Source organism: Bombus vancouverensis, chromosome 11 (assembly GCF_051014615.1).
Source record: "Bombus vancouverensis nearcticus chromosome 11, iyBomVanc1_principal, whole genome shotgun sequence".
NCBI lineage: Eukaryota > Metazoa > Arthropoda > Insecta > Hymenoptera > Apidae > Bombus > Bombus vancouverensis.
This window is the reverse complement of record NC_134921.1, coordinates 13,824,214-13,851,536: the sequence shown is the minus strand read 5'-3', so window position 1 is coordinate 13,851,536 and position 27,323 is coordinate 13,824,214.

Sequence of the window (27,323 nt, the reverse complement as noted above, 5' to 3'; positions counted from 1 at the left end):
CGCGGCATTTGGTGACCCACACTGGACCGACGATGTCCCACGTTGCAGTCCAGTGTAGATCATCCAAAATTCTTTTCGCGGCATTTGGTGACCCACACTGGACCGACGATGTCCCACGTTGCAGTCCAGTGTAGATCATCCAAAATTCTTTTCGCGGCATTTGGTGACCCACACTGGACCGACGACGTCCCACGGTGTCCAACGATGTCCCACGATGCAGTCCAGTCTAGATCATCCAAAATTCTGTTGGAGGCTTTTGGAGACCCAAACTGGACCGACGGTATCCCACGGTGTCCCACGTTGCTGTCCAGTGTAGATCATCCAAAATCCTTTTCGCGGCATTTGGTGACCCACACTGGACCGACGATGTCCCACGTTGCAGTCCAGTGTAGATCATCCAAAATTCTTTTCGCGGCATTTGGTGACCCACACTGGACCGACGATGTCCCACGTTGCAGTCCAGTGTAGATCATCCAAAATTCTTTTCGCGGCATTTGGTGACCCACACTAGACCGACGATGTCCCACGTTGCAGTCCAGTGTAGATCATCCAAAATTCTTTTCGCGGCATTTGGTGACCCACACTGGACCGACGATGTCCCACGTTGCAGTCCAGTGTAGATCATCCAAAATTCTTTTCGCGGCATTTGGTGACCCACACTGGACCGACGATGTCCCACGTTGCAGTCCAGTCTAGATCATCCAAAATTCTTTTCGCGGCATTTGGTGACCCACACTGGACCGACGACGTCCCACGGTGTCCAACGATGTCCCACGGTGCAGTCCAGTCTAGATCATCCAAAATTCTCTTAGAGGCTTTTGGTGATCCAAACTGGACTGTTGCGTAGTTCTTAGCTTGGCATCGTTTTCCAAAGATTAATCAACTGATTAATTTTTGGAAAAGGATGCCAATTACCAGGTCTCACCACGAGGAGGTGACTACGCACGAGACCCGCCCATGGGTATTTGTAGCACTACACATCGATCTCGACATTCAACCTACTGGCAAGAATGTCGAGTTCCCACTCTACTTCATGGGCCTGCGTAAAGAGATAGTTGTTTCGTAGCCTAACTGCGAAACACATATCTCCAACGCAGCGCTTACATGAATCTTTACAAACGTAGAACAAAGCCTACGTAACGCAACATCCATCTCCCACACAACGATTACATCGATCAGTACAAATATCGTACAATAATTCGCATCCCTACTGGCATCATTCGGTATCAAACACACATTTATCTAACTTGGAATGAAAGGAAGAAAACGTAGATACTGACACTGTATATACCATTTCGTGTCTCGCAGAAGGGACATACGAGTCGCTGTACTAAACTAGCTATCGTTCTATTTTTGCGACACTGTAAGATATTGAAGATACTGAAAAGTTATAAACTCTAACGTGATCTCAATAAGTATCCCTTAAAAATGGGAAAACAAGAAAATGCCCGATGAATCAGATGATAAAGGAAAAAATCGCGCCGCGCCCGAAACGAACGAGATCGCGATCTCTCGAAAGAACTAACAAACCTACACGACGTACCCCCGTACACGAGATAACCCCGAGGTTCAGCGGAAAGCCCAAGAATTGACCGTAACTCGATTCCTGTTTCGCCGTTCGAAACTTACACGAGTCGCGGTCGATGGCGCCGACCGATGATGCTAGTGATCCACGGGTAATTCAGCCGTGGATCCAGCACATAGGCCAGCAACTTAACACACTCCAACTGAACATGTGGAACCCGGGGATGGACCGCTGATCAGGATTACGAAGGCAAGAGGCCTCAACTGAACAGTGGGGTCCACTCACGTGGAGGGACCGCTGAACAGGATTACGAAGGCATTGACCTCAACTGAACAGTGGGGTCCAGTCCCGCGGGCCCGAACAGAATTACGGAGGACGTGAAATTGCAGGTCCCTGACCGAGTACCAAAGTACCAATCGGACAGGACTGCGGATCCACGACTGAATCCCCAACAGATTCCCAAGCATCACCGGCGCGACGACAACTCCCGCGATCCGATGCGAACGTCGAGCAGTCGTCGAGTAGTCACCCAGACAGAGGTTTCCTTGGGGCGACTTACGAATCCAAGGAGTTGTCCAGTGCACGTTGACCCGCACGTACGCGGAATACGCGCGAGCGAGTACGTCACGCTACGGTTTGAAAGAACTGAGTGATCGCGAACCGATAAATCGCGAGTGCAATAAGTACTGTGAGGTAAGCGAGTGAAGGGAGACGAGATTTTTCTTTTTTTCGTTCTAAGGTGGATAAATGTCGCTGTACAGAATGAGCTCACAATGCACTTGACATATGTATCTACCTTACGATTAATTAAGACAAAAACGTACGCATCCCACGATGTCCCACGATGTCCCACGGCGTCCCACGGCGTCCCACGGCGTCCCACGGCGTCCCACGGCGTCCCACGACGTCCAATGTTCTCCAACGGTGTCCAACGGTGTCCAACGGTGTCCATCGGCGTCCAACGTTGTCCAACGTTGTCCAACGGTGTCCAACGGTGTCCAACGGTGTCCAACGGTGTCCAACGGTGTCCAACGGTGTCCATCGATGTCCAACGGTGTCCATCGATGTCCAACGGTGTCCATCGATGTCCAACGGTGTCCATCGATGTCCAACGGTGTCCATCGATGTCCAACGGTGTCCATCGATGTCCAACGGTGTCCAGCGGTGTCCAACGATGTCCAACGATGTCCATCGATGTCCCACGGCGTCCAACGGTGTCCAACGATGTAACACGGCGTCCAACGATGTCCCACGGCGTCCCACGATGTCCCACGGCGTCCCACGATGTCCCACGGCGTCCTACGGTGTACAACGATGTCCCACGGCGTCCAACGATGTCCCACGGCGTCCAACGATGTCCCACGGCGTCCAACGATGTCCCACGGCGTCCAACGATGTCCCACGGCGTCCCACGGTGTCCAACGGCGTCCCACGGTGTCCAACGGCGTCCCACGGTGTCCAACGGCGTCCTACGGTGTCCAACGGCGTCCCACGTTGCAGTCCAGTTTAGATTATCCAAAATTCTCTTCGTGTCTTTTCGTAATCCAAACTGGACTGTACTAGCGTGGTTCTTATCTTGGTATCGAATTATTGTACAATGTTTGTACTTATCGATGTAGTGGTTTTCCAAAAGTTAATCAACTGATGAATCTGCGAAAACGATTACATGCATCAGTACAAGCATTGCACAATAATTCGCAACCGTACTGGCAACATTCGGTATCAATGATACATTTGTCTAACTTGGAACGAAAGAATGGAAATGAAACTATTGACACTGCATATACAATTTAGAATCTTGCAGAAGAGACATACGACTCGTTGTACTAAACTTATGAAAATATCGAAAAGTTATATACTCCAACGTTACCGCAATATGCTTCTTTTAAAAATGGGGAAACGGGAAGAAGCCTGAACAATCAGACAATGGAAGAAAAATCATTTCGGTATCTAGCATACATATTTAATATGCTATGAAATGTTCATGTATGTAATTGAAATCTACTTTCTGCTAGTTGATAAATTTGAAACAAACTCATTTACTTGATGTGGTATATGAAAGAAACAGGTATCTTTAAAACGAGAACATTTTATACATGAAAAATAAACTACTAATAATGGTTAATTATAGATCAAATTACTATTGATTAAATTTTAGCAAATATAGAGAATCATTTGTATCTTTTTAATCGAAACTAGGGTTACGTTGAAAAATAGAATTTTAAGTAATTGAATTTAATCTGAATTAAAAAAAAAAAAAATTCAATATGAAATTCGAATATTTATAAAATTCTATATTACTGTTAAAAGATTGAAAATATCGCGGTCGAAAAAATGTTAAAAGTCATGGTTCTAAGAACGAACAATCACCAGCGCTGATTCCAATTGCAATGAATTAAATTTTAAAAAATATTTTAAGCCTTCATAGCAACATTAAGATATTTCATTATAATACTTTGTTGTGCATGAAATCGCTCACAGTTTCATATATGTAAATCTATATATAATATACATTCGTAATAAAGTTTTGTATTTTAGCAGTTATGGTAACGTTAACGCTGACCAAGAAACATGTCTTATAGCAGTATTTTCAGTAATAAACGTGGTAAGAGGAGGCGCTGAAAAGGAAACAAAGCAGTAGCCAGAAGGGCTACTAAAATTCAATCGTATTCCACTCTATATAAACCCGATCAACACGCCGAGAGTGGAACGGAATATTCTTGTTTCGCAACACTAATTTACTACTAATATTTATGAAGCAGAAAATTTTCAAAATCAAACCGCGATGAGTGCTTCGTTATATCTGCAATATCGATAATCTACCATTAAAAAAAAAAAAAATTAAGCCTGAAAATTCCCGATATTTGATACGCAACACTAATAAGTATAAATCTACGCACTCGTATTTTAGCAATACGCAACACTAATAGCGAGAAATCGAAGTGCAACCATTTAAGAGGTTGCTGATGAACGATCACACTTGCACAGCTCTTGCAGCTGAACGTGTGATCCAGGAACAGTGTCCGACAATTGCAGTCGGGGGGTTAGGGCAGTTTGTGAACGCAACACTACTTAACAAAACGCGATCATTTATTATCGCAACGCTAAAAGGAAAAATAAGCAGAACTCGCGATGGAACAATATCGCAACGCTAACTCTTATAGTGAATTTAATAAAAATTACTATTTACTATATAAAAAAGCTACTTTAAATATTCTGGTATTGCTACTTGCAATACTATAAAATTAATTAAAAATTAACATATTTATAATCTAATTTTAAACAATAGAAAACAAGATAAATTCTGATACGTATAGTTCTATAAGAAATTATAAAAATTCATAATAAAAATGGCAAAAGACAATCGCGATATCGTAATTCGCAACTTTAAAGCAAACGCGATTATCATTTTATCGCAATTCTAATTCAAACCGTAACCATTCTCTCGCGACACTAATAGAAAGCCGCGATGTTATTTCGCAACTCTAATTCAACCCGTAATTAATCTGTCGCGACACTAATAAGAAAAATCGCGAGTGGAGGGCCGATATATCGCAGTGCAACCATTTAGAAGGTTGCCGACGAACGATCACACATGTACAGTTCTTGTAGCTGTACGTGTGATCCAGGAACAGTGTCCGATAAATGCAGTCGGAGGGTTTGGGCATTTTGTAAACGCAACTCTACTTAACAAAACGCGATCATTCATTATCGCAACGCTAATTTTTACAGTGAATTCAATGAAAATTACTATTTACTACATGAAAAAGCTACTTCAAATATTCTGGTATTGCTACTTGCAATACTAATAAATTCATTGAAAACTAACATTTTTATAATGTAATTTCAAACAATAGAAAACAAGATAAATTCTGATACGTATAGTTCTATAAGAAATTATAAAAATTCATAATAAAAATTGCAAAAGACAATCGCGATATCGTAATTCGCAACTCTAAAGCAAACGCGATTATCATTTTATCGCAACTCTAATTCAAACCGTAATCATTTTCTCGCCACACTAATTAAAAGCCGCGATGTTATTTCGCAACTCTAATACAACCCGTAATTAATTTATCGCGACACTAATAAGAAAAATCGCGATTTGCCCAATGGGACGATGGACCGATATATACATCGGCCAAAAAGCAAACTACTACTACTTCTACTACTACAAATACTAAAATCGAGCATAGTGACAAAGTAGTAACAATAATGACTTCCCATGCTCTGGATGACCCAGAGGATGGGCAGCCATTAGTAGTTGCCCTCTTGAGTGGCAGTTTGCCGGGCCTCTTCGGCTTATAGCCTCTTCTTTCTTCGGGCGCAATGCCCGCTGAAACTTACATCTAAGCTCGAGACTTCTAAATCGCAAACAAAAAAAAAACTTGAAAATAAAAATATAAACCGCGGAAGCTGATTGAAGTGCACATGGACTGACCAACGATCGCAGCAGTGATCGTTGCTCACTCGCATGTGCGTGCTCGAGCAATAAACGTTCGTTTCGACCCATTCGCGACCGCGACCGCGAAATTCGAAAAATCGATAGGCAAAACCAGAGACGAGTGCATGCTCTACTCGTGCCAGTTTCACCGTCGATTTTTCAAATCAGATTTCCAGAAACAGGTTGGTCACGCGAAAACGCGCCTACCCGACCAGAGACTGTGCCAACCTGCCCGGCCCTACCTACTTATAATTAACAGACACACCAGAAAGTATACTACCTATCCTACCTAGCGCTATATTTAAAAAATAGCAAAACAGGCACACCAACACACTCGCTCCACGGTTCTCACACAAACGCTCGGGCGCAAAGGTCCTACACTAGAGAGGACGTCCCGGGACGCCTCCGACACCCGAGCTTAACACACACCATGCACACTCTAAGGTACGTACCGTTTTCCTGAAATCGACTGACGAAGGCTAGTGACCATTGCGTAAAACATGATAAAACACATCTGAAGAAATGATATCGTTAAAATAAATGTAAGTAAACTTGGAATTGTAATTGTAATTTACGGCAATATTTAAAGCGTGGTTACACTTAATCGCGTGGGCGATATTATCATAAATTGTGATTGTATCGAGACGTAAATTGAATCGATATATTTCTCGACATTTTTAATATTTGATGTTTTAACGAATGAAAAAAAGCGACGCAGCTCCACGGCCTAACAACACACACACATAACGTGGAAAATACGTCGTGCACGGTACACTAACACATCGTCAGTCGCTGACAAATTATTACATTACTTAATTCTAGATCATCGTGCCCAGTGTCTTTCTCCCATTCAAGTAGCACCTGGGCACGTGAATGAGATCCTGACAATGGGCACGGAAAGGGTTAAACCTGAAAATCCTGATCTAAAAGAAATGATTAGTTTGTATAATTTTTATTTAACGGACTAACGTTCTTTGATTTTATATTTTACTACTTCGTTTCTGATTAAATCTACTTTATTAATTTAATAGTAACTAAGTAACTCTACTTTATTAATTTAATAAATCAGAACAAAACTTTAATATTGCAAAAAAGGTAGCGTTAATTGAAAAAGACTGAGACTCGATCAAATGGAATAATTGAGTCTAAATATATTACTAAGAAAGAAATATTCTCAGGCGATCTCTTTATCAAAGCACATACTCGAAAGTGCAGAAGCAGTGTTCAAAATTATTGCTTTGATTCAAAAATCTGCCTGCCGCGAAGTGTCTTCTTGCACGTAAAATTTCACACACTCTTGTACGGGAAAAAATGAATTTTGACTCATATTTTAAATTCTAACCGAAATGAAATAAACGAACGTGACTTGATATTGTCACGATTAATTTATTGCTTAAAATCAAGTATGTTAAACAGGTATATTCGTGTACATATTTGCCATTTGCAAATATTTATACGGAATGTTAACATGCATATTTATAAATAACACGAATATATTCTCAAGTGTATGTATTTAAACTAATTATTATAATCGCGCTGTGCAAGAAGACCTATCCTAAACTAATAAATTTAAAAAAAGAATGTTACTACTCACGGGTATAAAATATACCCGCGGTCACTATGCTCGCAAAAAATTCTACGTAATACAACCGGTCACCCGTGCCGATTCGGACCTTTCATCCTACGACATGATTGAGTGACCGGAGGAACAAAAATGCATGCGACTCACCGTTCGATGCGGAGAAACAGAGGACGTACCATGGATGCTGCGCCACCCCAGCGAATATCATCAGGGAGACTAACATCAGGCAGGAACCGTGTAAAGTCCAGTGGTGGAAATGGTGGTTGTTTAAGGGCGGGGGGGGGGGGGGTGTTTGAGGAAGAAGCGAAACGTCGTTTCGACAATTTTCTACTTTTTCCTATCGAACGTTTATTTAGAAAATACTGCTATTTTTTTACGCTTAAAGATTATTATTAAGAAATTGGAACAAGTTTGAAAAATATTATTTAGTTGAAAATTGTGAGGTATTTTTCGATAGCAAACAAATGCTCATGAATAACGTGAATGCAATGCAATCGTTTGCAAGAATAATATTGTTCGCAATTAGAATATATACTGTGAATTTTCGTTATTAGAATACGAAATATACATTCCAAAAATACACTACAGTCGCGTGTTTTAAATAATGGAAAATATTTGCAAGAATTCAAAAGTTCGCCACTAAATATATTTAAAGAATACTGTGCAAACGCGCGCGAAACATCGTTTCGAGGTATTTGAATCTACCTGTTACTAATTTGCAAGTTTATGACGTTATAACTCACTTTGAAACAATAAGATAATTCGTTAAAAATTGGTTTGAAATAAGAGAATGATTTCATACATCGGGATCTTTCAGAAGAATCAATGGACTCACGCGACGCACTCCTGTGCACAAAATAACCGCAAGATTCAGTGGAAAAAAAGAATAGATTTTTATATCTCGTTCCAAGTCAGATAAGTATCATTGTACAGAATGGGCTCAGAATGGATTCGACATAGCCAAGACATATCCCACGGTGTCCCACGGTGTCCAACGGTGTCCAACGGTGTCCAACGGTGTCCAACGGTGTCCAACGGTGTCCAACGGTGTCCAACGGTGTCCCACGGTGTCCCACGGTGTCCAACGTTGTCCCACGGCGTCCCACGTTGCAGTCCAGTGTAGATCATCCAAAATTCTTTTCGCGGCATTTGGTGACCCACACTGGACCGACGATGTCCCACGTTGCAGTCCAGTGTAGATCATCCAAAATTCTTTTCGCGGCATTTGGTGACCCACACTGGACCGACGACGTCCCACGGTGTCCAACGATGTCCCACGATGCAGTCCAGTCTGGATCATCCAAAATTCTGTTGGAGGCTTTTGGAGACCCAAACTGGACCGACGGTATCCCACGGTGTCCCACGTTGCAGTCCAGTGTAGATCATCCAAAATTCTTTTCGCGGCATTTGGTGACCCACACTGGACCGACGATGTCCCACGTTGCAGTCCAGTGTAGATCATCCAAAATTCTTTTCGCGGCATTTGGTGACCCACACTGGACCGACGATGTCCCACGTTGCAGTCCAGTGTAGATCATCCAAAATTCTTTTCGCGGCATTTGGTGACCCACACTGGACCGACGATGTCCCACGTTGCAGTCCAGTGTAGATCATCCAAAATTCTTTTCGCGGCATTTGGTGACCCACACTGGACCGACGACGTCCCACGGTGTCCAACGATGTCCCACGATGCAGTCCAGTCTAGATCATCCAAAATTCTGTTGGAGGCTTTTGGAGACCCAAACTGGACCGACGGTATCCCACGGTGTCCCACGTTGCTGTCCAGTGTAGATCATCCAAAATCCTTTTCGCGGCATTTGGTGACCCACACTGGACCGACGATGTCCCACGTTGCAGTCCAGTGTAGATCATCCAAAATTCTTTTCGCGGCATTTGGTGACCCACACTGGACCGACGATGTCCCACGTTGCAGTCCAGTGTAGATCATCCAAAATTCTTTTCGCGGCATTTGGTGACCCACACTAGACCGACGATGTCCCACGTTGCAGTCCAGTGTAGATCATCCAAAATTCTTTTCGCGGCATTTGGTGACCCACACTGGACCGACGATGTCCCACGTTGCAGTCCAGTGTAGATCATCCAAAATTCTTTTCGCGGCATTTGGTGACCCACACTGGACCGACGATGTCCCACGTTGCAGTCCAGTCTAGATCATCCAAAATTCTTTTCGCGGCATTTGGTGACCCACACTGGACCGACGACGTCCCACGGTGTCCAACGATGTCCCACGGTGCAGTCCAGTCTAGATCATCCAAAATTCTCTTAGAGGCTTTTGGTGATCCAAACTGGACTGTTGCGTAGTTCTTAGCTTGGCATCGTTTTCCAAAGATTAATCAACTGATTAATTTTTGGAAAAGGATGCCAATTACCAGGTCTCACCACGAGGAGGTGACTACGCACGAGACCCGCCCATGGGTATTTGTAGCACTACACATCGATCTCGACATTCAACCTACTGGCAAGAATGTCGAGTTCCCACTCTACTTCATGGGCCTGCGTAAAGAGATAGTTGTTTCGTAGCCTAACTGCGAAACACATATCTCCAACGCAGCGCTTACATGAATCTTTACAAACGTAGAACAAAGCCTACGTAACGCAACATCCATCTCCCACACAACGATTACATCGATCAGTACAAATATCGTACAATAATTCGCATCCCTACTGGCATCATTCGGTATCAAACACACATTTATCTAACTTGGAATGAAAGGAAGAAAACGTAGATACTGACACTGTATATACCATTTCGTGTCTCGCAGAAGGGACATACGAGTCGCTGTACTAAACTAGCTATCGTTCTATTTTTGCGACACTGTAAGATATTGAAGATACTGAAAAGTTATAAACTCTAACGTGATCTCAATAAGTATCCCTTAAAAATGGGAAAACAAGAAAATGCCCGATGAATCAGATGATAAAGGAAAAAATCGCGCCGCGCCCGAAACGAACGAGATCGCGATCTCTCGAAAGAACTAACAAACCTACACGACGTACCCCCGTACACGAGATAACCCCGAGGTTCAGCGGAAAGCCCAAGAATTGACCGTAACTCGATTCCTGTTTCGCCGTTCGAAACTTACACGAGTCGCGGTCGATGGCGCCGACCGATGATGCTAGTGATCCACGGGTAATTCAGCCGTGGATCCAGCACATAGGCCAGCAACTTAACACACTCCAACTGAACATGTGGAACCCGGGGATGGACCGCTGATCAGGATTACGAAGGCAAGAGGCCTCAACTGAACAGTGGGGTCCACTCACGTGGAGGGACCGCTGAACAGGATTACGAAGGCATTGACCTCAACTGAACAGTGGGGTCCAGTCCCGCGGGCCCGAACAGAATTACGGAGGACGTGAAATTGCAGGTCCCTGACCGAGTACCAAAGTACCAATCGGACAGGACTGCGGATCCACGACTGAATCCCCAACAGATTCCCAAGCATCACCGGCGCGACGACAACTCCCGCGATCCGATGCGAACGTCGAGCAGTCGTCGAGTAGTCACCCAGACAGAGGTTTCCTTGGGGCGACTTACGAATCCAAGGAGTTGTCCAGTGCACGTTGACCCGCACGTACGCGGAATACGCGCGAGCGAGTACGTCACGCTACGGTTTGAAAGAACTGAGTGATCGCGAACCGATAAATCGCGAGTGCAATAAGTACTGTGAGGTAAGCGAGTGAAGGGAGACGAGATTTTTCTTTTTTTCGTTCTAAGGTGGATAAATGTCGCTGTACAGAATGAGCTCACAATGCACTTGACATATGTATCTACCTTACGATTAATTAAGACAAAAACGTACGCATCCCACGATGTCCCACGATGTCCCACGGCGTCCCACGGCGTCCCACGGCGTCCCACGGCGTCCCACGGCGTCCCACGACGTCCAATGTTCTCCAACGGTGTCCAACGGTGTCCAACGGTGTCCATCGGCGTCCAACGTTGTCCAACGTTGTCCAACGGTGTCCAACGGTGTCCAACGGTGTCCAACGGTGTCCAACGGTGTCCAACGGTGTCCAACGGTGTCCAACGGTGTCCATCGATGTCCAACGGTGTCCATCGATGTCCAACGGTGTCCATCGATGTCCAACGGTGTCCATCGATGTCCAACGGTGTCCATCGATGTCCAACGGTGTCCAGCGGTGTCCAACGATGTCCAACGATGTCCATCGATGTCCCACGGCGTCCAACGGTGTCCAACGATGTAACACGGCGTCCAACGATGTCCCACGGCGTCCCACGATGTCCCACGGCGTCCCACGATGTCCCACGGCGTCCTACGGTGTACAACGATGTCCCACGGCGTCCAACGATGTCCCACGGCGTCCAACGATGTCCCACGGCGTCCAACGATGTCCCACGGCGTCCAACGATGTCCCACGGCGTCCCACGGTGTCCAACGGCGTCCCACGGTGTCCAACGGCGTCCCACGGTGTCCAACGGCGTCCTACGGTGTCCAACGGCGTCCCACGTTGCAGTCCAGTTTAGATTATCCAAAATTCTCTTCGTGTCTTTTCGTAATCCAAACTGGACTGTACTAGCGTGGTTCTTATCTTGGTATCGAATTATTGTACAATGTTTGTACTTATCGATGTAGTGGTTTTCCAAAAGTTAATCAACTGATGAATCTGCGAAAACGATTACATGCATCAGTACAAGCATTGCACAATAATTCGCAACCGTACTGGCAACATTCGGTATCAATGATACATTTGTCTAACTTGGAACGAAAGAATGGAAATGAAACTATTGACACTGCATATACAATTTAGAATCTTGCAGAAGAGACATACGACTCGTTGTACTAAACTTATGAAAATATCGAAAAGTTATATACTCCAACGTTACCGCAATATGCTTCTTTTAAAAATGGGGAAACGGGAAGAAGCCTGAACAATCAGACAATGGAAGAAAAATCATTTCGGTATCTAGCATACATATTTAATATGCTATGAAATGTTCATGTATGTAATTGAAATCTACTTTCTGCTAGTTGATAAATTTGAAACAAACTCATTTACTTGATGTGGTATATGAAAGAAACAGGTATCTTTAAAACGAGAACATTTTATACATGAAAAATAAACTACTAATAATGGTTAATTATAGATCAAATTACTATTGATTAAATTTTAGCAAATATAGAGAATCATTTGTATCTTTTTAATCGAAACTAGGGTTACGTTGAAAAATAGAATTTTAAGTAATTGAATTTAATCTGAATTAAAAAAAAAAAAAATTCAATATGAAATTCGAATATTTATAAAATTCTATATTACTGTTAAAAGATTGAAAATATCGCGGTCGAAAAAATGTTAAAAGTCATGGTTCTAAGAACGAACAATCACCAGCGCTGATTCCAATTGCAATGAATTAAATTTTAAAAAATATTTTAAGCCTTCATAGCAACATTAAGATATTTCATTATAATACTTTGTTGTGCATGAAATCGCTCACAGTTTCATATATGTAAATCTATATATAATATACATTCGTAATAAAGTTTTGTATTTTAGCAGTTATGGTAACGTTAACGCTGACCAAGAAACATGTCTTATAGCAGTATTTTCAGTAATAAACGTGGTAAGAGGAGGCGCTGAAAAGGAAACAAAGCAGTAGCCAGAAGGGCTACTAAAATTCAATCGTATTCCACTCTATATAAACCCGATCAACACGCCGAGAGTGGAACGGAATATTCTTGTTTCGCAACACTAATTTACTACTAATATTTATGAAGCAGAAAATTTTCAAAATCAAACCGCGATGAGTGCTTCGTTATATCTGCAATATCGATAATCTACCATTAAAAAAAAAAAAAATTAAGCCTGAAAATTCCCGATATTTGATACGCAACACTAATAAGTATAAATCTACGCACTCGTATTTTAGCAATACGCAACACTAATAGCGAGAAATCGAAGTGCAACCATTTAAGAGGTTGCTGATGAACGATCACACTTGCACAGCTCTTGCAGCTGAACGTGTGATCCAGGAACAGTGTCCGACAATTGCAGTCGGGGGGTTAGGGCAGTTTGTGAACGCAACACTACTTAACAAAACGCGATCATTTATTATCGCAACGCTAAAAGGAAAAATAAGCAGAACTCGCGATGGAACAATATCGCAACGCTAACTCTTATAGTGAATTTAATAAAAATTACTATTTACTATATAAAAAAGCTACTTTAAATATTCTGGTATTGCTACTTGCAATACTATAAAATTAATTAAAAATTAACATATTTATAATCTAATTTTAAACAATAGAAAACAAGATAAATTCTGATACGTATAGTTCTATAAGAAATTATAAAAATTCATAATAAAAATGGCAAAAGACAATCGCGATATCGTAATTCGCAACTTTAAAGCAAACGCGATTATCATTTTATCGCAATTCTAATTCAAACCGTAACCATTCTCTCGCGACACTAATAGAAAGCCGCGATGTTATTTCGCAACTCTAATTCAACCCGTAATTAATCTGTCGCGACACTAATAAGAAAAATCGCGAGTGGAGGGCCGATATATCGCAGTGCAACCATTTAGAAGGTTGCCGACGAACGATCACACATGTACAGTTCTTGTAGCTGTACGTGTGATCCAGGAACAGTGTCCGATAAATGCAGTCGGAGGGTTTGGGCATTTTGTAAACGCAACTCTACTTAACAAAACGCGATCATTCATTATCGCAACGCTAATTTTTACAGTGAATTCAATGAAAATTACTATTTACTACATGAAAAAGCTACTTCAAATATTCTGGTATTGCTACTTGCAATACTAATAAATTCATTGAAAACTAACATTTTTATAATGTAATTTCAAACAATAGAAAACAAGATAAATTCTGATACGTATAGTTCTATAAGAAATTATAAAAATTCATAATAAAAATTGCAAAAGACAATCGCGATATCGTAATTCGCAACTCTAAAGCAAACGCGATTATCATTTTATCGCAACTCTAATTCAAACCGTAATCATTTTCTCGCCACACTAATTAAAAGCCGCGATGTTATTTCGCAACTCTAATACAACCCGTAATTAATTTATCGCGACACTAATAAGAAAAATCGCGATTTGCCCAATGGGACGATGGACCGATATATACATCGGCCAAAAAGCAAACTACTACTACTTCTACTACTACAAATACTAAAATCGAGCATAGTGACAAAGTAGTAACAATAATGACTTCCCATGCTCTGGATGACCCAGAGGATGGGCAGCCATTAGTAGTTGCCCTCTTGAGTGGCAGTTTGCCGGGCCTCTTCGGCTTATAGCCTCTTCTTTCTTCGGGCGCAATGCCCGCTGAAACTTACATCTAAGCTCGAGACTTCTAAATCGCAAACAAAAAAAAAACTTGAAAATAAAAATATAAACCGCGGAAGCTGATTGAAGTGCACATGGACTGACCAACGATCGCAGCAGTGATCGTTGCTCACTCGCATGTGCGTGCTCGAGCAATAAACGTTCGTTTCGACCCATTCGCGACCGCGACCGCGAAATTCGAAAAATCGATAGGCAAAACCAGAGACGAGTGCATGCTCTACTCGTGCCAGTTTCACCGTCGATTTTTCAAATCAGATTTCCAGAAACAGGTTGGTCACGCGAAAACGCGCCTACCCGACCAGAGACTGTGCCAACCTGCCCGGCCCTACCTACTTATAATTAACAGACACACCAGAAAGTATACTACCTATCCTACCTAGCGCTATATTTAAAAAATAGCAAAACAGGCACACCAACACACTCGCTCCACGGTTCTCACACAAACGCTCGGGCGCAAAGGTCCTACACTAGAGAGGACGTCCCGGGACGCCTCCGACACCCGAGCTTAACACACACCATGCACACTCTAAGGTACGTACCGTTTTCCTGAAATCGACTGACGAAGGCTAGTGACCATTGCGTAAAACATGATAAAACACATCTGAAGAAATGATATCGTTAAAATAAATGTAAGTAAACTTGGAATTGTAATTGTAATTTACGGCAATATTTAAAGCGTGGTTACACTTAATCGCGTGGGCGATATTATCATAAATTGTGATTGTATCGAGACGTAAATTGAATCGATATATTTCTCGACATTTTTAATATTTGATGTTTTAACGAATGAAAAAAAGCGACGCAGCTCCACGGCCTAACAACACACACACATAACGTGGAAAATACGTCGTGCACGGTACACTAACACATCGTCAGTCGCTGACAAATTATTACATTACTTAATTCTAGATCATCGTGCCCAGTGTCTTTCTCCCATTCAAGTAGCACCTGGGCACGTGAATGAGATCCTGACAATGGGCACGGAAAGGGTTAAACCTGAAAATCCTGATCTAAAAGAAATGATTAGTTTGTATAATTTTTATTTAACGGACTAACGTTCTTTGATTTTATATTTTACTACTTCGTTTCTGATTAAATCTACTTTATTAATTTAATAGTAACTAAGTAACTCTACTTTATTAATTTAATAAATCAGAACAAAACTTTAATATTGCAAAAAAGGTAGCGTTAATTGAAAAAGACTGAGACTCGATCAAATGGAATAATTGAGTCTAAATATATTACTAAGAAAGAAATATTCTCAGGCGATCTCTTTATCAAAGCACATACTCGAAAGTGCAGAAGCAGTGTTCAAAATTATTGCTTTGATTCAAAAATCTGCCTGCCGCGAAGTGTCTTCTTGCACGTAAAATTTCACACACTCTTGTACGGGAAAAAATGAATTTTGACTCATATTTTAAATTCTAACCGAAATGAAATAAACGAACGTGACTTGATATTGTCACGATTAATTTATTGCTTAAAATCAAGTATGTTAAACAGGTATATTCGTGTACATATTTGCCATTTGCAAATATTTATACGGAATGTTAACATGCATATTTATAAATAACACGAATATATTCTCAAGTGTATGTATTTAAACTAATTATTATAATCGCGCTGTGCAAGAAGACCTATCCTAAACTAATAAATTTAAAAAAAGAATGTTACTACTCACGGGTATAAAATATACCCGCGGTCACTATGCTCGCAAAAAATTCTACGTAATACAACCGGTCACCCGTGCCGATTCGGACCTTTCATCCTACGACATGATTGAGTGACCGGAGGAACAAAAATGCATGCGACTCACCGTTCGATGCGGAGAAACAGAGGACGTACCATGGATGCTGCGCCACCCCAGCGAATATCATCAGGGAGACTAACATCAGGCAGGAACCGTGTAAAGTCCAGTGGTGGAAATGGTGGTTGTTTAAGGGCGGGGGGGGGGGGGGTGTTTGAGGAAGAAGCGAAACGTCGTTTCGACAATTTTCTACTTTTTCCTATCGAACGTTTATTTAGAAAATACTGCTATTTTTTTACGCTTAAAGATTATTATTAAGAAATTGGAACAAGTTTGAAAAATATTATTTAGTTGAAAATTGTGAGGTATTTTTCGATAGCAAACAAATGCTCATGAATAACGTGAATGCAATGCAATCGTTTGCAAGAATAATATTGTTCGCAATTAGAATATATACTGTGAATTTTCGTTATTAGAATACGAAATATACATTCCAAAAATACACTACAGTCGCGTGTTTTAAATAATGGAAAATATTTGCAAGAATTCAAAAGTTCGCCACTAAATATATTTAAAGAATACTGTGCAAACGCGCGCGAAACATCGTTTCGAGGTATTTGAATCTACCTGTTACTAATTTGCAAGTTTATGACGTTATAACTCACTTTGAAACAATAAGATAATTCGTTAAAAATTGGTTTGAAATAAGAGAATGATTTCATACATCGGGATCTTTCAGAAGAATCAATGGACTCACGCGACGCACTCCTGTGCACAAAATAACCGCAAGATTCAGTGGAAAAAAAGAATAGATTTTTATATCTCGTTCCAAGTCAGATAAGTATCATTGTACAGAATGGGCTCAGAATGGATTCGACATAGCCAAGACATATCCCACGGTGTCCCACGGTGTCCAACGGTGTCCAACGGTGTCCAACGGTGTCCAACGGTGTCCAACGGTGTCCAACGGTGTCCAACGGTGTCCCACGGTGTCCCACGGTGTCCAACGTTGTCCCACGGCGTCCCACGTTGCAGTCCAGTGTAGATCATCCAAAATTCTTTTCGCGGCATTTGGTGACCCACACTGGACCGACGATGTCCCACGTTGCAGTCCAGTGTAGATCATCCAAAATTCTTTTCGCGGCATTTGGTGACCCACACTGGACCGACGACGTCCCACGGTGTCCAACGATGTCCCACGATGCAGTCCAGTCTGGATCATCCAAAATTCTGTTGGAGGCTTTTGGAGACCCAAACTGGACCGACGGTATCCCACGGTGTCCCACGTTGCAGTCCAGTGTAGATCATCCAAAATTCTTTTCGCGGCATTTGGTGACCCACACTGGACCGACGATGTCCCACGTTGCAGTCCAGTGTAGATCATCCAAAATTCTTTTCGCGGCATTTGGTGACCCACACTGGACCGACGATGTCCCACGTTGCAGTCCAGTGTAGATCATCCAAAATTCTTTTCGCGGCATTTGGTGACCCACACTGGACCGACGATGTCCCACGTTGCAGTCCAGTGTAGATCATCCAAAATTCTTTTCGCGGCATTTGGTGACCCACACTGGACCGACGACGTCCCACGGTGTCCAACGATGTCCCACGATGCAGTCCAGTCTAGATCATCCAAAATTCTGTTGGAGGCTTTTGGAGACCCAAACTGGACCGACGGTATCCCACGGTGTCCCACGTTGCTGTCCAGTGTAGATCATCCAAAATCCTTTTCGCGGCATTTGGTGACCCACACTGGACCGACGATGTCCCACGTTGCAGTCCAGTGTAGATCATCCAAAATTCTTTTCGCGGCATTTGGTGACCCACACTGGACCGACGATGTCCCACGTTGCAGTCCAGTGTAGATCATCCAAAATTCTTTTCGCGGCATTTGGTGACCCACACTAGACCGACGATGTCCCACGTTGCAGTCCAGTGTAGATCATCCAAAATTCTTTTCGCGGCATTTGGTGACCCACACTGGACCGACGATGTCCCACGTTGCAGTCCAGTGTAGATCATCCAAAATTCTTTTCGCGGCATTTGGTGACCCACACTGGACCGACGATGTCCCACGTTGCAGTCCAGTCTAGATCATCCAAAATTCTTTTCGCGGCATTTGGTGACCCACACTGGACCGACGACGTCCCACGGTGTCCAACGATGTCCCACGGTGCAGTCCAGTCTAGATCATCCAAAATTCTCTTAGAGGCTTTTGGTGATCCAAACTGGACTGTTGCGTAGTTCTTAGCTTGGCATCGTTTTCCAAAGATTAATCAACTGATTAATTTTTGGAAAAGGATGCCAATTACCAGGTCTCACCACGAGGAGGTGACTACGCACGAGACCCGCCCATGGGTATTTGTAGCACTACACATCGATCTCGACATTCAACCTACTGGCAAGAATGTCGAGTTCCCACTCTACTTCATGGGCCTGCGTAAAGAGATAGTTGTTTCGTAGCCTAACTGCGAAACACATATCTCCAACGCAGCGCTTACATGAATCTTTACAAACGTAGAACAAAGCCTACGTAACGCAACATCCATCTCCCACACAACGATTACATCGATCAGTACAAATATCGTACAATAATTCGCATCCCTACTGGCATCATTCGGTATCAAACACACATTTATCTAACTTGGAATGAAAGGAAGAAAACGTAGATACTGACACTGTATATACCATTTCGTGTCTCGCAGAAGGGACATACGAGTCGCTGTACTAAACTAGCTATCGTTCTATTTTTGCGACACTGTAAGATATTGAAGATACTGAAAAGTTATAAACTCTAACGTGATCTCAATAAGTATCCCTTAAAAATGGGAAAACAAGAAAATGCCCGATGAATCAGATGATAAAGGAAAAAATCGCGCCGCGCCCGAAACGAACGAGATCGCGATCTCTCGAAAGAACTAACAAACCTACACGACGTACCCCCGTACACGAGATAACCCCGAGGTTCAGCGGAAAGCCCAAGAATTGACCGTAACTCGATTCCTGTTTCGCCGTTCGAAACTTACACGAGTCGCGGTCGATGGCGCCGACCGATGATGCTAGTGATCCACGGGTAATTCAGCCGTGGATCCAGCACATAGGCCAGCAACTTAACACACTCCAACTGAACATGTGGAACCCGGGGATGGACCGCTGATCAGGATTACGAAGGCAAGAGGCCTCAACTGAACAGTGGGGTCCACTCACGTGGAGGGACCGCTGAACAGGATTACGAAGGCATTGACCTCAACTGAACAGTGGGGTCCAGTCCCGCGGGCCCGAACAGAATTACGGAGGACGTGAAATTGCAGGTCCCTGACCGAGTACCAAAGTACCAATCGGACAGGACTGCGGATCCACGACTGAATCCCCAACAGATTCCCAAGCATCACCGGCGCGACGACAACTCCCGCGATCCGATGCGAACGTCGAGCAGTCGTCGAGTAGTCACCCAGACAGAGGTTTCCTTGGGGCGACTTACGAATCCAAGGAGTTGTCCAGTGCACGTTGACCCGCACGTACGCGGAATACGCGCGAGCGAGTACGTCACGCTACGGTTTGAAAGAACTGAGTGATCGCGAACCGATAAATCGCGAGTGCAATAAGTACTGTGAGGTAAGCGAGTGAAGGGAGACGAGATTTTTCTTTTTTTCGTTCTAAGGTGGATAAATGTCGCTGTACAGAATGAGCTCACAATGCACTTGACATATGTATCTACCTTACGATTAATTAAGACAAAAACGTACGCATCCCACGATGTCCCACGATGTCCCACGGCGTCCCACGGCGTCCCACGGCGTCCCACGGCGTCCCACGGCGTCCCACGACGTCCAATGTTCTCCAACGGTGTCCAACGGTGTCCAACGGTGTCCATCGGCGTCCAACGTTGTCCAACGTTGTCCAACGGTGTCCAACGGTGTCCAACGGTGTCCAACGGTGTCCAACGGTGTCCAACGGTGTCCAACGGTGTCCAACGGTGTCCATCGATGTCCAACGGTGTCCATCGATGTCCAACGGTGTCCATCGATGTCCAACGGTGTCCATCGATGTCCAACGGTGTCCATCGATGTCCAACGGTGTCCAGCGGTGTCCAACGATGTCCAACGATGTCCATCGATGTCCCACGGCGTCCAACGGTGTCCAACGATGTAACACGGCGTCCAACGATGTCCCACGGCGTCCCACGATGTCCCACGGCGTCCCACGATGTCCCACGGCGTCCTACGGTGTACAACGATGTCCCACGGCGTCCAACGATGTCCCACGGCGTCCAACGATGTCCCACGGCGTCCAACGATGTCCCACGGCGTCCAACGATGTCCCACGGCGTCCCACGGTGTCCAACGGCGTCCCACGGTGTCCAACGGCGTCCCACGGTGTCCAACGGCGTCCTACGGTGTCCAACGGCGTCCCACGTTGCAGTCCAGTTTAGATTATCCAAAATTCTCTTCGTGTCTTTTCGTAATCCAAACTGGACTGTACTAGCGTGGTTCTTATCTTGGTATCGAATTATTGTACAATGTTTGTACTTATCGATGTAGTGGTTTTCCAAAAGTTAATCAACTGATGAATCTGCGAAAACGATTACATGCATCAGTACAAGCATTGCACAATAATTCGCAACCGTACTGGCAACATTCGGTATCAATGATACATTTGTCTAACTTGGAACGAAAGAATGGAAATGAAACTATTGACACTGCATATACAATTTAGAATCTTGCAGAAGAGACATACGACTCGTTGTACTAAACTTATGAAAATATCGAAAAGTTATATACTCCAACGTTACCGCAATATGCTTCTTTTAAAAATGGGGAAACGGGAAGAAGCCTGAACAATCAGACAATGGAAGAAAAATCATTTCGGTATCTAGCATACATATTTAATATGCTATGAAATGTTCATGTATGTAATTGAAATCTACTTTCTGCTAGTTGATAAATTTGAAACAAACTCATTTACTTGATGTGGTATATGAAAGAAACAGGTATCTTTAAAACGAGAACATTTTATACATGAAAAATAAACTACTAATAATGGTTAATTATAGATCAAATTACTATTGATTAAATTTTAGCAAATATAGAGAATCATTTGTATCTTTTTAATCGAAACTAGGGTTACGTTGAAAAATAGAATTTTAAGTAATTGAATTTAATCTGAATTAAAAAAAAAAAAAATTCAATATGAAATTCGAATATTTATAAAATTCTATATTACTGTTAAAAGATTGAAAATATCGCGGTCGAAAAAATGTTAAAAGTCATGGTTCTAAGAACGAACAATCACCAGCGCTGATTCCAATTGCAATGAATTAAATTTTAAAAAATATTTTAAGCCTTCATAGCAACATTAAGATATTTCATTATAATACTTTGTTGTGCATGAAATCGCTCACAGTTTCATATATGTAAATCTATATATAATATACATTCGTAATAAAGTTTTGTATTTTAGCAGTTATGGTAACGTTAACGCTGACCAAGAAACATGTCTTATAGCAGTATTTTCAGTAATAAACGTGGTAAGAGGAGGCGCTGAAAAGGAAACAAAGCAGTAGCCAGAAGGGCTACTAAAATTCAATCGTATTCCACTCTATATAAACCCGATCAACACGCCGAGAGTGGAACGGAATATTCTTGTTTCGCAACACTAATTTACTACTAATATTTATGAAGCAGAAAATTTTCAAAATCAAACCGCGATGAGTGCTTCGTTATATCTGCAATATCGATAATCTACCATTAAAAAAAAAAAAAATTAAGCCTGAAAATTCCCGATATTTGATACGCAACACTAATAAGTATAAATCTACGCACTCGTATTTTAGCAATACGCAACACTAATAGCGAGAAATCGAAGTGCAACCATTTAAGAGGTTGCTGATGAACGATCACACTTGCACAGCTCTTGCAGCTGAACGTGTGATCCAGGAACAGTGTCCGACAATTGCAGTCGGGGGGTTAGGGCAGTTTGTGAACGCAACACTACTTAACAAAACGCGATCATTTATTATCGCAACGCTAAAAGGAAAAATAAGCAGAACTCGCGATGGAACAATATCGCAACGCTAACTCTTATAGTGAATTTAATAAAAATTACTATTTACTATATAAAAAAGCTACTTTAAATATTCTGGTATTGCTACTTGCAATACTATAAAATTAATTAAAAATTAACATATTTATAATCTAATTTTAAACAATAGAAAACAAGATAAATTCTGATACGTATAGTTCTATAAGAAATTATAAAAATTCATAATAAAAATGGCAAAAGACAATCGCGATATCGTAATTCGCAACTTTAAAGCAAACGCGATTATCATTTTATCGCAATTCTAATTCAAACCGTAACCATTCTCTCGCGACACTAATAGAAAGCCGCGATGTTATTTCGCAACTCTAATTCAACCCGTAATTAATCTGTCGCGACACTAATAAGAAAAATCGCGAGTGGAGGGCCGATATATCGCAGTGCAACCATTTAGAAGGTTGCCGACGAACGATCACACATGTACAGTTCTTGTAGCTGTACGTGTGATCCAGGAACAGTGTCCGATAAATGCAGTCGGAGGGTTTGGGCATTTTGTAAACGCAACTCTACTTAACAAAACGCGATCATTCATTATCGCAACGCTAATTTTTACAGTGAATTCAATGAAAATTACTATTTACTACATGAAAAAGCTACTTCAAATATTCTGGTATTGCTACTTGCAATACTAATAAATTCATTGAAAACTAACATTTTTATAATGTAATTTCAAACAATAGAAAACAAGATAAATTCTGATACGTATAGTTCTATAAGAAATTATAAAAATTCATAATAAAAATTGCAAAAGACAATCGCGATATCGTAATTCGCAACTCTAAAGCAAACGCGATTATCATTTTATCGCAACTCTAATTCAAACCGTAATCATTTTCTCGCCACACTAATTAAAAGCCGCGATGTTATTTCGCAACTCTAATACAACCCGTAATTAATTTATCGCGACACTAATAAGAAAAATCGCGATTTGCCCAATGGGACGATGGACCGATATATACATCGGCCAAAAAGCAAACTACTACTACTTCTACTACTACAAATACTAAAATCGAGCATAGTGACAAAGTAGTAACAATAATGACTTCCCATGCTCTGGATGACCCAGAGGATGGGCAGCCATTAGTAGTTGCCCTCTTGAGTGGCAGTTTGCCGGGCCTCTTCGGCTTATAGCCTCTTCTTTCTTCGGGCGCAATGCCCGCTGAAACTTACATCTAAGCTCGAGACTTCTAAATCGCAAACAAAAAAAAAACTTGAAAATAAAAATATAAACCGCGGAAGCTGATTGAAGTGCACATGGACTGACCAACGATCGCAGCAGTGATCGTTGCTCACTCGCATGTGCGTGCTCGAGCAATAAACGTTCGTTTCGACCCATTCGCGACCGCGACCGCGAAATTCGAAAAATCGATAGGCAAAACCAGAGACGAGTGCATGCTCTACTCGTGCCAGTTTCACCGTCGATTTTTCAAATCAGATTTCCAGAAACAGGTTGGTCACGCGAAAACGCGCCTACCCGACCAGAGACTGTGCCAACCTGCCCGGCCCTACCTACTTATAATTAACAGACACACCAGAAAGTATACTACCTATCCTACCTAGCGCTATATTTAAAAAATAGCAAAACAGGCACACCAACACACTCGCTCCACGGTTCTCACACAAACGCTCGGGCGCAAAGGTCCTACACTAGAGAGGACGTCCCGGGACGCCTCCGACACCCGAGCTTAACACACACCATGCACACTCTAAGGTACGTACCGTTTTCCTGAAATCGACTGACGAAGGCTAGTGACCATTGCGTAAAACATGATAAAACACATCTGAAGAAATGATATCGTTAAAATAAATGTAAGTAAACTTGGAATTGTAATTGTAATTTACGGCAATATTTAAAGCGTGGTTACACTTAATCGCGTGGGCGATATTATCATAAATTGTGATTGTATCGAGACGTAAATTGAATCGATATATTTCTCGACATTTTTAATATTTGATGTTTTAACGAATGAAAAAAAGCGACGCAGCTCCACGGCCTAACAACACACACACATAACGTGGAAAATACGTCGTGCACGGTACACTAACACATCGTCAGTCGCTGACAAATTATTACATTACTTAATTCTAGATCATCGTGCCCAGTGTCTTTCTCCCATTCAAGTAGCACCTGGGCACGTGAATGAGATCCTGACAATGGGCACGGAAAGGGTTAAACCTGAAAATCCTGATCTAAAAGAAATGATTAGTTTGTATAATTTTTATTTAACGGACTAACGTTCTTTGATTTTATATTTTACTACTTCGTTTCTGATTAAATCTACTTTATTAATTTAATAGTAACTAAGTAACTCTACTTTATTAATTTAATAAATCAGAACAAAACTTTAATATTGCAAAAAAGGTAGCGTTAATTGAAAAAGACTGAGACTCGATCAAATGGAATAATTGAGTCTAAATATATTACTAAGAAAGAAATATTCTCAGGCGATCTCTTTATCAAAGCACATACTCGAAAGTGCAGAAGCAGTGTTCAAAATTATTGCTTTGATTCAAAAATCTGCCTGCCGCGAAGTGTCTTCTTGCACGTAAAATTTCACACACTCTTGTACGGGAAAAAATGAATTTTGACTCATATTTTAAATTCTAACCGAAATGAAATAAACGAACGTGACTTGATATTGTCACGATTAATTTATTGCTTAAAATCAAGTATGTTAAACAGGTATATTCGTGTACATATTTGCCATTTGCAAATATTTATACGGAATGTTAACATGCATATTTATAAATAACACGAATATATTCTCAAGTGTATGTATTTAAACTAATTATTATAATCGCGCTGTGCAAGAAGACCTATCCTAAACTAATAAATTTAAAAAAAGAATGTTACTACTCACGGGTATAAAATATACCCGCGGTCACTATGCTCGCAAAAAATTCTACGTAATACAACCGGTCACCCGTGCCGATTCGGACCTTTCATCCTACGACATGATTGAGTGACCGGAGGAACAAAAATGCATGCGACTCACCGTTCGATGCGGAGAAACAGAGGACGTACCATGGATGCTGCGCCACCCCAGCGAATATCATCAGGGAGACTAACATCAGGCAGGAACCGTGTAAAGTCCAGTGGTGGAAATGGTGGTTGTTTAAGGGCGGGGGGGGGGTGTTTGAGGAAGAAGCGAAACGTCGTTTCGACAATTTTCTACTTTTTCCTATCGAACGTTTATTTAGAAAATACTGCTATTTTTTTACGCTTAAAGATTATTATTAAGAAATTGGAACAAGTTTGAAAAATATTATTTAGTTGAAAATTGTGAGATATTTTTCGATAGCAAACAAATGCTCATGAATAACGTGAATGCAATGCAATCGTTTGCAAGAATAATATTGTTCGCAATTAGAATATATACTGTGAATTTTCGTTATTAGAATACGAAATATACATTCCAAAAATACACTACAGTCGCGTGTTTTAAATAATGGAAAATATTTGCAAGAATTCAAAAGTTCGCCACTAAATATATTTAAAGAATACTGTGCAAACGCGCGCGAAACATCGTTTCGAGGTATTTGAATCTACCTGTTACTAATTTGCAAGTTTATGACGTTATAACTCACTTTGAAACAATAAGATAATTCGTTAAAAATTGGTTTGAAATAAGAGAATGATTTCATACATCGGGATCTTTCAGAAGAATCAATGGACTCACGCGACGCACTCCTGTGCACAAAATAACCGCAAGATTCAGTGGAAAAAAAGAATAGATTTTTATATCTCGTTCCAAGTCAGATAAGTATCATTGTACAGAATGGGCTCAGAATGGATTCGACATAGCCAAGACATATCCCACGGTGTCCCACGGTGTCCAACGGTGTCCAACGGTGTCCAACGGTGTCCAACGGTGTCCAACGGTGTCCAACGGTGTCCAACGGTGTCCCACGGTGTCCCACGGTGTCCAACGTTGTCCCACGGCGTCCCACGTTGCAGTCCAGTGTAGATCATCCAAAATTCTTTTCGCGGCATTTGGTGACCCACACTGGACCGACGATGTCCCACGTTGCAGTCCAGTGTAGATCATCCAAAATTCTTTTCGCGGCATTTGGTGACCCACACTGGACCGACGACGTCCCACGGTGTCCAACGATGTCCCACGATGCAGTCCAGTCTGGATCATCCAAAATTCTGTTGGAGGCTTTTGGAGACCCAAACTGGACCGACGGTATCCCACGGTGTCCCACGTTGCAGTCCAGTGTAGATCATCCAAAATTCTTTTCGCGGCATTTGGTGACCCACACTGGACCGACGATGTCCCACGTTGCAGTCCAGTGTAGATCATCCAAAATTCTTTTCGCGGCATTTGGTGACCCACACTGGACCGACGATGTCCCACGTTGCAGTCCAGTGTAGATCATCCAAAATTCTTTTCGCGGCATTTGGTGACCCACACTGGACCGACGATGTCCCACGTTGCAGTCCAGTGTAGATCATCCAAAATTCTTTTCGCGGCATTTGGTGACCCACACTGGACCGACGACGTCCCACGGTGTCCAACGATGTCCCACGATGCAGTCCAGTCTAGATCATCCAAAATTCTGTTG